This window comes from Taudactylus pleione, unplaced genomic scaffold, assembly GCF_031769625.1.
Source record: "Taudactylus pleione unplaced genomic scaffold, aTauple2 ptg000201l, whole genome shotgun sequence".
In the NCBI taxonomy this organism is placed as follows: Eukaryota; Metazoa; Chordata; class Amphibia; order Anura; family Myobatrachidae; genus Taudactylus; species Taudactylus pleione.
The window spans coordinates 39,326,406-39,334,878 of record NW_028284603.1 but is presented as its reverse complement, the minus strand read 5'-3'; the positions used below and the strand labels follow the sequence as shown (position 1 = coordinate 39,334,878).

Here is an 8,473-nt window from a genome sequence, read left to right as displayed (position 1 = left end):
ACATTACTGTGGCATAATGTGTTATAACTTGGGACATTACTGTGTGGTATATGTGTTGTAAGGGGCATTAGTGTGGCATGTGTTATAAGGGTCATTAATGTGTGGCATAATGTGTTATAAGGGGCATTACTGTGTCACAAAATCACACACCCTTTTCGTCACCTATGTTGTATTTTATTTTGGGGGGGGCATCAAATTATGGCCTTGCCCCGGGTGACAAAAATCCTAGTTTTGGCCCTGGGGGGAGTAATGGCAAGAGCTGCAGAGGAGTGGTATGATTGCATATGTGAAATATTTTTTTTTACATTATTTAATTAATGTATTATTATTTTATTTACTTACTACTATTTTCATTTTTTTTTTATAATTTTGTTTTAATAATAGAAGTAAGGTAGATAGTGTGCACCTATTTCTGTGACGTCAGAAACGTTCAGTTGGAGAAAAGTTGACTGGTCTGATGAAAAAGTTGGTTAGATGTATGAAGCGACCAATTAGTTTGGACAAACAAATTAGTTGGATAAAAGTTTTTCTAGTGTATGGCCAGCTTTTTAGGCTTTATTAAAATGAGCTGTTCATGTGGTAAGTTTCTATAAAGTAACCGTTATGTGATTATATAGAGCCAATGTGGTGAAAGCTAACAGTTTGATGAAGCCACAGAAAGACTCAGGACCTAATCCAGAGTTTATTTTGTAGATGTATCTGGAGCCAAGCATACGCAACTTTAAGCAACTATGGCGATACAAAGTTATAGGTATCTCTGCCACATCTCCACCTGTAGTTGGTTGGCAAGTGGGAGTTTGCAAGTAGGCCAAGTGTTCTTGGAGCATATAATGGGCATCTCATATCATATGGTTCTCTTGCACCAGGTATAGGGCTGGTGCAAATGCCCACTGATCACGGCTACCTTCAAATGTGGATGTACTTGGATGATGTGGCCATATAGAAACAGCCAACTCAGAATACAGTGACTTAGGGCCTGATTCAGCAAGGAACGGACGGATGCACGCAATCGGTCAATGGGTTTGGTCTGCGCATGTGTATGCATCGCAGTGCGCATGCGTGAACCGTCCAGTGCAATGGAGAATGCGTATGCAGGGAATCCACAGCCCCAGGGACAAGTGATTGAAAGGAAGTGCCGTTTGTTGTTGGTGACGGGGGAGTGGTCGGGCAAACGCAGGTGTGCCTGTGCGTTTCGACGGCGTTTCAGGGGCGTGCATAATTAAGCCCTTGCGGTGGTGGACGTAGCCTGAGGTGTAGTTGCATACAGGAAGTTTCACATGTGTCTGCAGGAGGGTCATGTCAACCACTATTTTACATATGGGTCCGATGGTTCTCAATGTTACCGTTGTTTCCTCTGTCTTGCTGTCACGATTGGTGTCTGCGAGTTACCTGTCTCAGGTGATGAACTGGATTCTCTGGAGGCCGGCTGGACTGGAACCATGGGTGATGTAGATAACTCTATTTACCAGACTTGTGCAGCAGTGAAAACTGCCTTTGATGATAAATGACAGGAACTGGAGGAACCGGACTGGGACCGGCAGGAAGACTTGTTGAATTGAACTGATGAACTAAGAACTTGACTCTGGACAGGAACAACGTGGACTGAACTGATGAGCTTGGAACTTGACTCTGGACTGGAACAATGTGGATAGAACTGATATGACAGGAACTTGACTCTGGACTGGAATAATGTGACAATGGCTGAAGGGAAGTCAGGTAATGCTGAGACAAGGGCTAAACAGGGTAATCTGGAATTTCTGTGACAAAGGCTGGTGCAGGCTGGATGAGTAATAGGGAATAACAGGTTCAGGAAGGAAAGGGTAGGTCTGGGAATTTTAGGTTCAGGGAGGGAATAGGTAGGTAAAAGGAGCAGGAGTTGATCCACAGCAAGAAGCAAGGCAGGGTGACACGATGCAGGTTTACAGAGTGCCAGGGACCAACCAAGAGTAGGGCTAGCAGCAGAGCACAGGCCAGGTATTGCTGTAACAGGACGTCTGGATGCCAGGTATTACTGTAGCATGTTTTCGGGATGCACCATGGGTTGCTGTCAGCAGGTTTACTGGATTGCCAGGTGTAGCTGTAGCAGGTTTACTGGATTGCCAGGTATAGCTGTAACAGGTTTTCTGGATAGCACCAGCGGTTGCTGTAGCAGGTTTCAGGGATACTCTAGAATGCAGAAACAGCATGAACCATACACCACGGGAAGACGAGATGTTCAGGCCCAGAATGCTATCAGGGGAGGAAATATATACCCTGGGTCTGGCAGCAATTGGTGAATACGGACAGGTGGTCTGGCAGTAGCATTCTGTGTGGAGGAAGGCACAACATGCAGAGGGATTTTTCATCTCTGCAGCACTGAGAATCAGAACCACACCTGTGACTCCAATCAGGGCTAGCAATGCTCACAGACACAGGAGGCTCAGGTGGACAATCAGTGTGGAAGGGAATGCACACACAGAAGTGTAGCAGTCAGCATGACCAGAGCAGATCCTCCAGGCAATCACACACACAGATCCATGGAGCCAGCTGGCAGTGGAAAGTCAACAGGCAAAAGGTAAAAACCAGACAGGGTCGTGACACTTGCCAGGTATAGAGGACGCAAGTAACAGGCAGTGGGTGGTATTATGTAGTGCTGGGCATCTTCTTATTCTGCTGCAATTGCCGTGCGTATGCATTCATTAGCATATTCTTGCAGGGGCCGGGTACGTGCGTTTGCATCCGTGCGTTCCTTGCTGAATCAGGCCCTTAGATCCTAGCACCTAATGCAGTCATACTTGTTGCAGACTTGAGTGCAACTCTGAATTAAACCCTCATGGAGCATGCTCCTATCCATACCTGACAAGTTGACGTTCTCATTACTCAGATATTTATATTGTAGCATTTAGTTCTTACACATGTCCATAGTGGAAGGTCCATGAGACAGAAAAGTGGTGAGGGAAAGTTTTCTTTTTCTCCATTTTGACACCTTCTAACTTTTTTAGAAGCTTAAAATAAAGTGGAGTAAATAGATTGGGCGAAATCGTTTTGAAAAGGTTTTTGCAGCAGAATGCAACAGCTTTGCTCATGCAAATGTAGATATCAGAGCAAGAATGCCGAACCATGTACCCATGTGGCCACTAATATGAAACCATGACCTAAGGACAGATGCCGTCAGCATCGACTGTGCCTAAACCTTGTGTCCTGGGTGATGGCTCTGGGCATTAGCACTGGCCACACAGGCTTCAATATGGTTCAGCAAAGTAATATGTCGTAAGAAGGTATGTTGATTGATATGAAGGCAAATTCCACCTCTGGCTGGAAATCAGGGCAGACCACTAGACAGGTCTCAGGAGCTTCCTTCTAGCAAAGAACAATCCGCAGTATTGTATGAAATGGGGATTACAACATCTTCATAATCATAATAATAAAAAATAACAGTTATTGAGCTATAACGGAATGGCCTTCACTGTGTATTGTGGGGCTGCCTATTGTGGACATGGTGTTGTTACTCTAGGCATAGATTATAGGCAACCATTGTGTTGGTTTTCAGCATTTCAAAAACAATATAGTCATGTCTTTAAAAAGGGATAATGAATTGCGTTGAAACACTAAATAATGACTATTTCAGCCTGAATGAGTTCTACAAAGTAGAGGTTGTTTTCCTGTAATCCTGAGATGAATATTGAGGCATGGACTTGTTACCATTTTTCCTCAGCGAAGATGGTTCATTGACTTAGCAAGTACTCAGCAGGCTCTCTTTTATATAGATGTTAGAATGTATATTTTTCTTAACGTTTTTTTTCAAAGCAATCCACTTATCATTGTGTCTGTTCCATTGCTGGAAAAAAATACAAGGCTGCAAGTGCCGATTTTTTGCACTCTGTCTCTGGTCTTGGTAATTATATTTGCTAAACCTTAACCTGAAAACCTGGCTTGAGAATATTTTTCATTGAGTCCCATATAGATTGTTGTTGATGGAATTTTAATTAGAGATACACAACAGTAGATGTTAAAAAAACCCTCCTGAACAACACATGTAGGCATCTGGTAAAATGCACATATATAAAGCAGTGCCCTACAAAACTGCCATTAATATATTGATACATTCTACTATTGCAACAACCTGAACATCCTACTACTGTACTTGGTTTAATCCATACTTGCTGACCCATTAGCTGCCCCCTCCAGGAGGTAGAAGTCAGGTTGGCCCTGTTGGGGGTGTATCACGGTAAAAGTAGGTGGTACTGGGGGTGTGGTGTCACAATTACTGCACCACAGACCCAACCCCCACTGGACAATGATTACCGGTGCACTTGACCACGATGACATAATTCAATGTGAATCGCATCATCGGTCACCTGTACAGCCCACTTCAATCGGGAAGTGGGCGGCCAGAAGAGGAAGAGGGCGGTATCGAGAAGGAGATCCAGATGGGAGGGGAATCATATCAAACAGTGTCATTCTCATCCTGCCCACTTTTTAGGAGACGAGGGAGGGATTCAAGGGGTTTGCCCACAATACCAAACTTTCAAAGGTGTAGCTACCAACTAGAGATGAGTGATTCAGATTTAGGAGAGATCTATCAGGACAGAATTTGGGGTTTCCTAGTAGAACCGAATCAGTTCTCAAAACAAGGCAAAACATTATTTTCCTGGAAATCTTGGATTTTGCGTGTTTTGGATTGCATATAAGTCCCTCCCTCATGATTTCAGGCTCCATTTTACACAGGAGAGTGCACAGAGAGTGTTGTGGGTTGTAGTTCTTCCGCAATAGTCACCATTAGAGAGAGTTATTGGTGGTTGGAGTGGGTGTGAGTGGCTGTAAAAAGGCTGTAAAAGAAGGAATCTTTAATCTGTGTGTCTGCGAGGGTCTGACAATAGCAAGCAATCTGCAATACAAGATCTATATTGCTCAGTGTTGTGTCTTGGAGAACATAAAATCACACAATTTTAAACTGTATATGTCAATGGAAGATAAAGCGGCAGACTATATAGCTAGCAATCTGCACAGGGTCCTGCTTGTATTTGAGAGTCTAAGCAGGGGTGTAGGGCGTGGTGGTGGTTCCAACGCTGAATAGTTCAAAGGGCGTTAGATTAACTCAATTCTGACTCAGGCTGACCTCAGACCTGAGTCTTTATTACAATACATACGCAGACTAGACGTGATCATGCCTGCCTCGAAGCCATGCCTCCACCCATACAGCCCTCTACCTGTCTTTCTAGAGACTGGCCGCTGACGTCACCGGGAGGTAAAGCTTATGGCCGGTGGCAATGGGAGGCGGGGCTTTAGTCAGTGGATGGAGTTTAAGCCCAGAGCTGCTGGGTGGTGTTGGGGTCCTCCTATCCCCTGGTTACTCATACCAACCCATACCCTCTGAACCATCCCTTACATTCTCTACATTTGAAGTCCATGCCTTACGCCTCTTCCACCCAGTGCACCTCAGAGTAGCTGTCATTTACCGTCCCCCTGGCCCTCCCTCCAAGTTCCTTGACATCTTTGCTTCCTGGCTCCCTCACTTTCTCTCCTCAGACCTTCCCTCCATTATCCTAGGTGACTTCAATATTCCAATTGATATCCCCACAGAATCCTCTGCCTCCAAACTCCTCACCCTCACATCTTCACTTGGTCTCTCCCAATGGACCTCCTCACCCTCCCATGTGAGTGGTCATTTGCTTGATCTGGTCTTCACTCACCGATGTGATATTTCTGATCACTCCAATTCCCCTTTCCCACTTTCTGACCATCACCTTCTCTCTTTTAACCTGTCCCTCTCTCCTTCCCCTTCTCTACCTCCAAAAGCCACCATCACTAAGCATAACATTGACGCTATCGACACAGTTTCCTTTTCTTCTCTGCTTGACTCTCTTCTCTCCCCTTTCCTCTCTCTCTCCTGTCCTGACCAAGCCACTTCCTTACTTCTGCTATGGACTCTGTTGCTCCGGCAATCACTACTCACACTCGCAGATCTACTCCTCAACCCTGGCATTCCAAATGCACCAGATACCTGCAAAAGTGTTCACGAACCACCGAGCGACAGTGGAGAAGATCACGCTCTATGGCAGATTTTCTCCATTTCAAATTTATGCTCTCATCCTATAGTGCTGCTCTCTCCCTCTCTAAACAGTCATATTTCAAGATCCTCATCTCCTCTCAGTCCTCTAATCCCCAGCGTCTCTTCACCACTTTCAACTCCCTCCTTCGCCCACCCCCTCCTCGTCTCCCCTCCTTGCTCTCTGCCCTTGACTTTGCTACCTACTTTACATCAAAAATTGATTCCATACGTCAGGACATCATATCCAACCAGTCCCCCAGCTCTCCACCTCCTGATTTCCCAGATCACCCCTCCAAATCAACTTTACCAACTCTAGCATCCTTCTCCCCTGTATCTGGAGAGGAAGTCATGGCCCTTAGCCGGTCCTCCCCCCCCTTCCACCTTCCCCTTTGATCCTATCCCCTCCCGCCTCCTCCGCTTCCTCTCTCTTTCTGCCTGCTCCCATTTTGCCCACCTCATTAACCTCTCCCTCTCATCAGGCACTGTTCCTTTTGCATTCAAGCTTGCCCTTGTCTCCCCCATTCTTAAAAAACCTACCCTTGATCCTAACCTTCTTTCTAACTACCGACCCATCTCTCTCCTCCCTTTTGCCTCCAAACTCCTTGAGCGGATTGTCTACAAACGCCTTACCACTTTTCTTTCCTCCCACTCCCTCCTTGATCTTTTTCAGTCCAGCTTCCATTCTCTCCACTCCACTGAAACTGCCCTCACAAAAGTCAGCAACGACCTCCTTGCTGCCAAATCCAAGGGCCACTACTCTCTTCTCATTCTCCTTGATCTCTCTGCTGCTTTTGAAACTGTGAACCACCCTCTCCTGCTGCATATCCTTCACTAGCTTGGTCTACGTGACACTGCCCTCTCCTGGCTATCATCCTACCTCTCTGACTGATCTTTCTCAGTTTCCTCTCATGACTCCTCTTCCCCCCCACAGCCTCTTACAGTAGGTGTTCCTCAATGTTCTGTTCTTGGACCTCTTCTATTCTCCCTCTATACTTCCTCTCTAGGTGAACTCATCAGCTCTTTTGACCTCCATTATCATCTCTATGCTGATGATACTCAATTCTACATTTCCTCCCCTGATCTCTCCCCCTCTCTTCTGACTCGTATCTCCAACTGTCTCTCTGCCATCTCTTCCTGGATGTCCCAGCAATTTCTTAAACTTAATATGACAGAGCTGATCGTCTTCCCACCCTCCCACATAACCTCACTTCCCACTATTTCTTTATCAATTGATGGTATAACTATCTCATCTAGCCCCAAAGTGTGCTGTCTTGGAGTCATCCTGGACTCATCCCTCTCTTTCAAACCACATATCCAGAACCTTTCACAGTTCTGTCGTTTCCATCTCAAAAAGATCAGACCCTATCTCACCCAGGATGCTACAAAAACCCTCATACACTCACTGGTCATCTCCAGATTGGACTACTGAAACCTCCTCCTATCTGGCCTCCCCAAATCCCATCTCTCCCCTCTCCAGTCTGTCCTCAATGCTGCTGCACGGCTTATTTTCCTCTCCAAACGCTCTACATCTCCTCCCTACTCCTACAAGCCCTCCACTGGCTCCCCTTCCCTTTTAGAACCCAATTTAAGGTTCTCACGCTCACTTACAAAGCCCTCACCCAATCTTCCCCCATATACATCTCTGATCTCATCTCCCTTCACTCTCCTCTCAGCTCTCTTCGTTCAACTAATGCACGCCACCTTTCATGCCAGCTGATTACTTCCTCCCACTCAAGCCTCCAAGATTTTTCCCGCACTGCTCCCCACCTCTGGAACTCTCTCCCACTCCCCATCAGACTCTCCACCTCTTTGCAATCCTTCAAACGGCCTCTCAAGACCCATTATTTCATCAAAGCCTTCCAGCTGTCATTCTGACTCCCTGATACATACACCTTCCTCCCCATCTGTGTCACCCCTGTTTGTCTTCCCCTCCCCTTCTAGAATGTAAGCTCTTATGAGCTGGGCCCTCTAACCTCTTGTACTTCTCCCTACTTTAGTTTCATCTACTTCTTACTCACCACTAGGGCACCTAACACTTGGCTGCTTATGCTCTGTTGCTTATCTGGGTGTCGTAATGACTAATGTACTAATATGTATTATCCATGTCCTGGTCCTGTATTGTATTGTTCTGTAAGTCGCTTGTGTACAACTTGTTTATGTGCTTTGTAAGGCGCTGCGGAACATTTGTGGCGCCATATAAGTAAATGATAATAATAATACTGCACAAGCATGGAGAGAGGAGCCATGGATGTGTCGGTGCCCACAAAAAAAAAAAAAAAGAAAACAGGTATGTGCTGGCTGCTTTTGCTATGTATAATTGTTGTGTGTGTGTATATATATATATATATATATATATATATAGATATATATTGAAAAAATGGAACGCACACAGTTCATAGATATCATCGCAGGTGCAGGGTCAGATGTAATCCATATAAACAT

The 8,473-nt window shown here is 45.5% G+C and overlaps 1 long non-coding RNA gene across 1 annotated transcript in view; it reads left to right on the top strand.

Moving 5' to 3' along the window:
- Positions 1 to 2,442: 2,442 nt before the first annotated feature.
- Positions 2,443 to 8,473, top strand: part of LOC148518313 (uncharacterized) — a 72,776-nt gene continuing 66,745 nt past the window's right edge. Inside the window, exon 1 of the long non-coding RNA XR_015878993.1 lies at positions 2,443 to 2,554. This is a non-coding gene — a long non-coding RNA (uncharacterized LOC148518313). The remainder of the gene's footprint in view (positions 2,555 to 8,473) is intronic.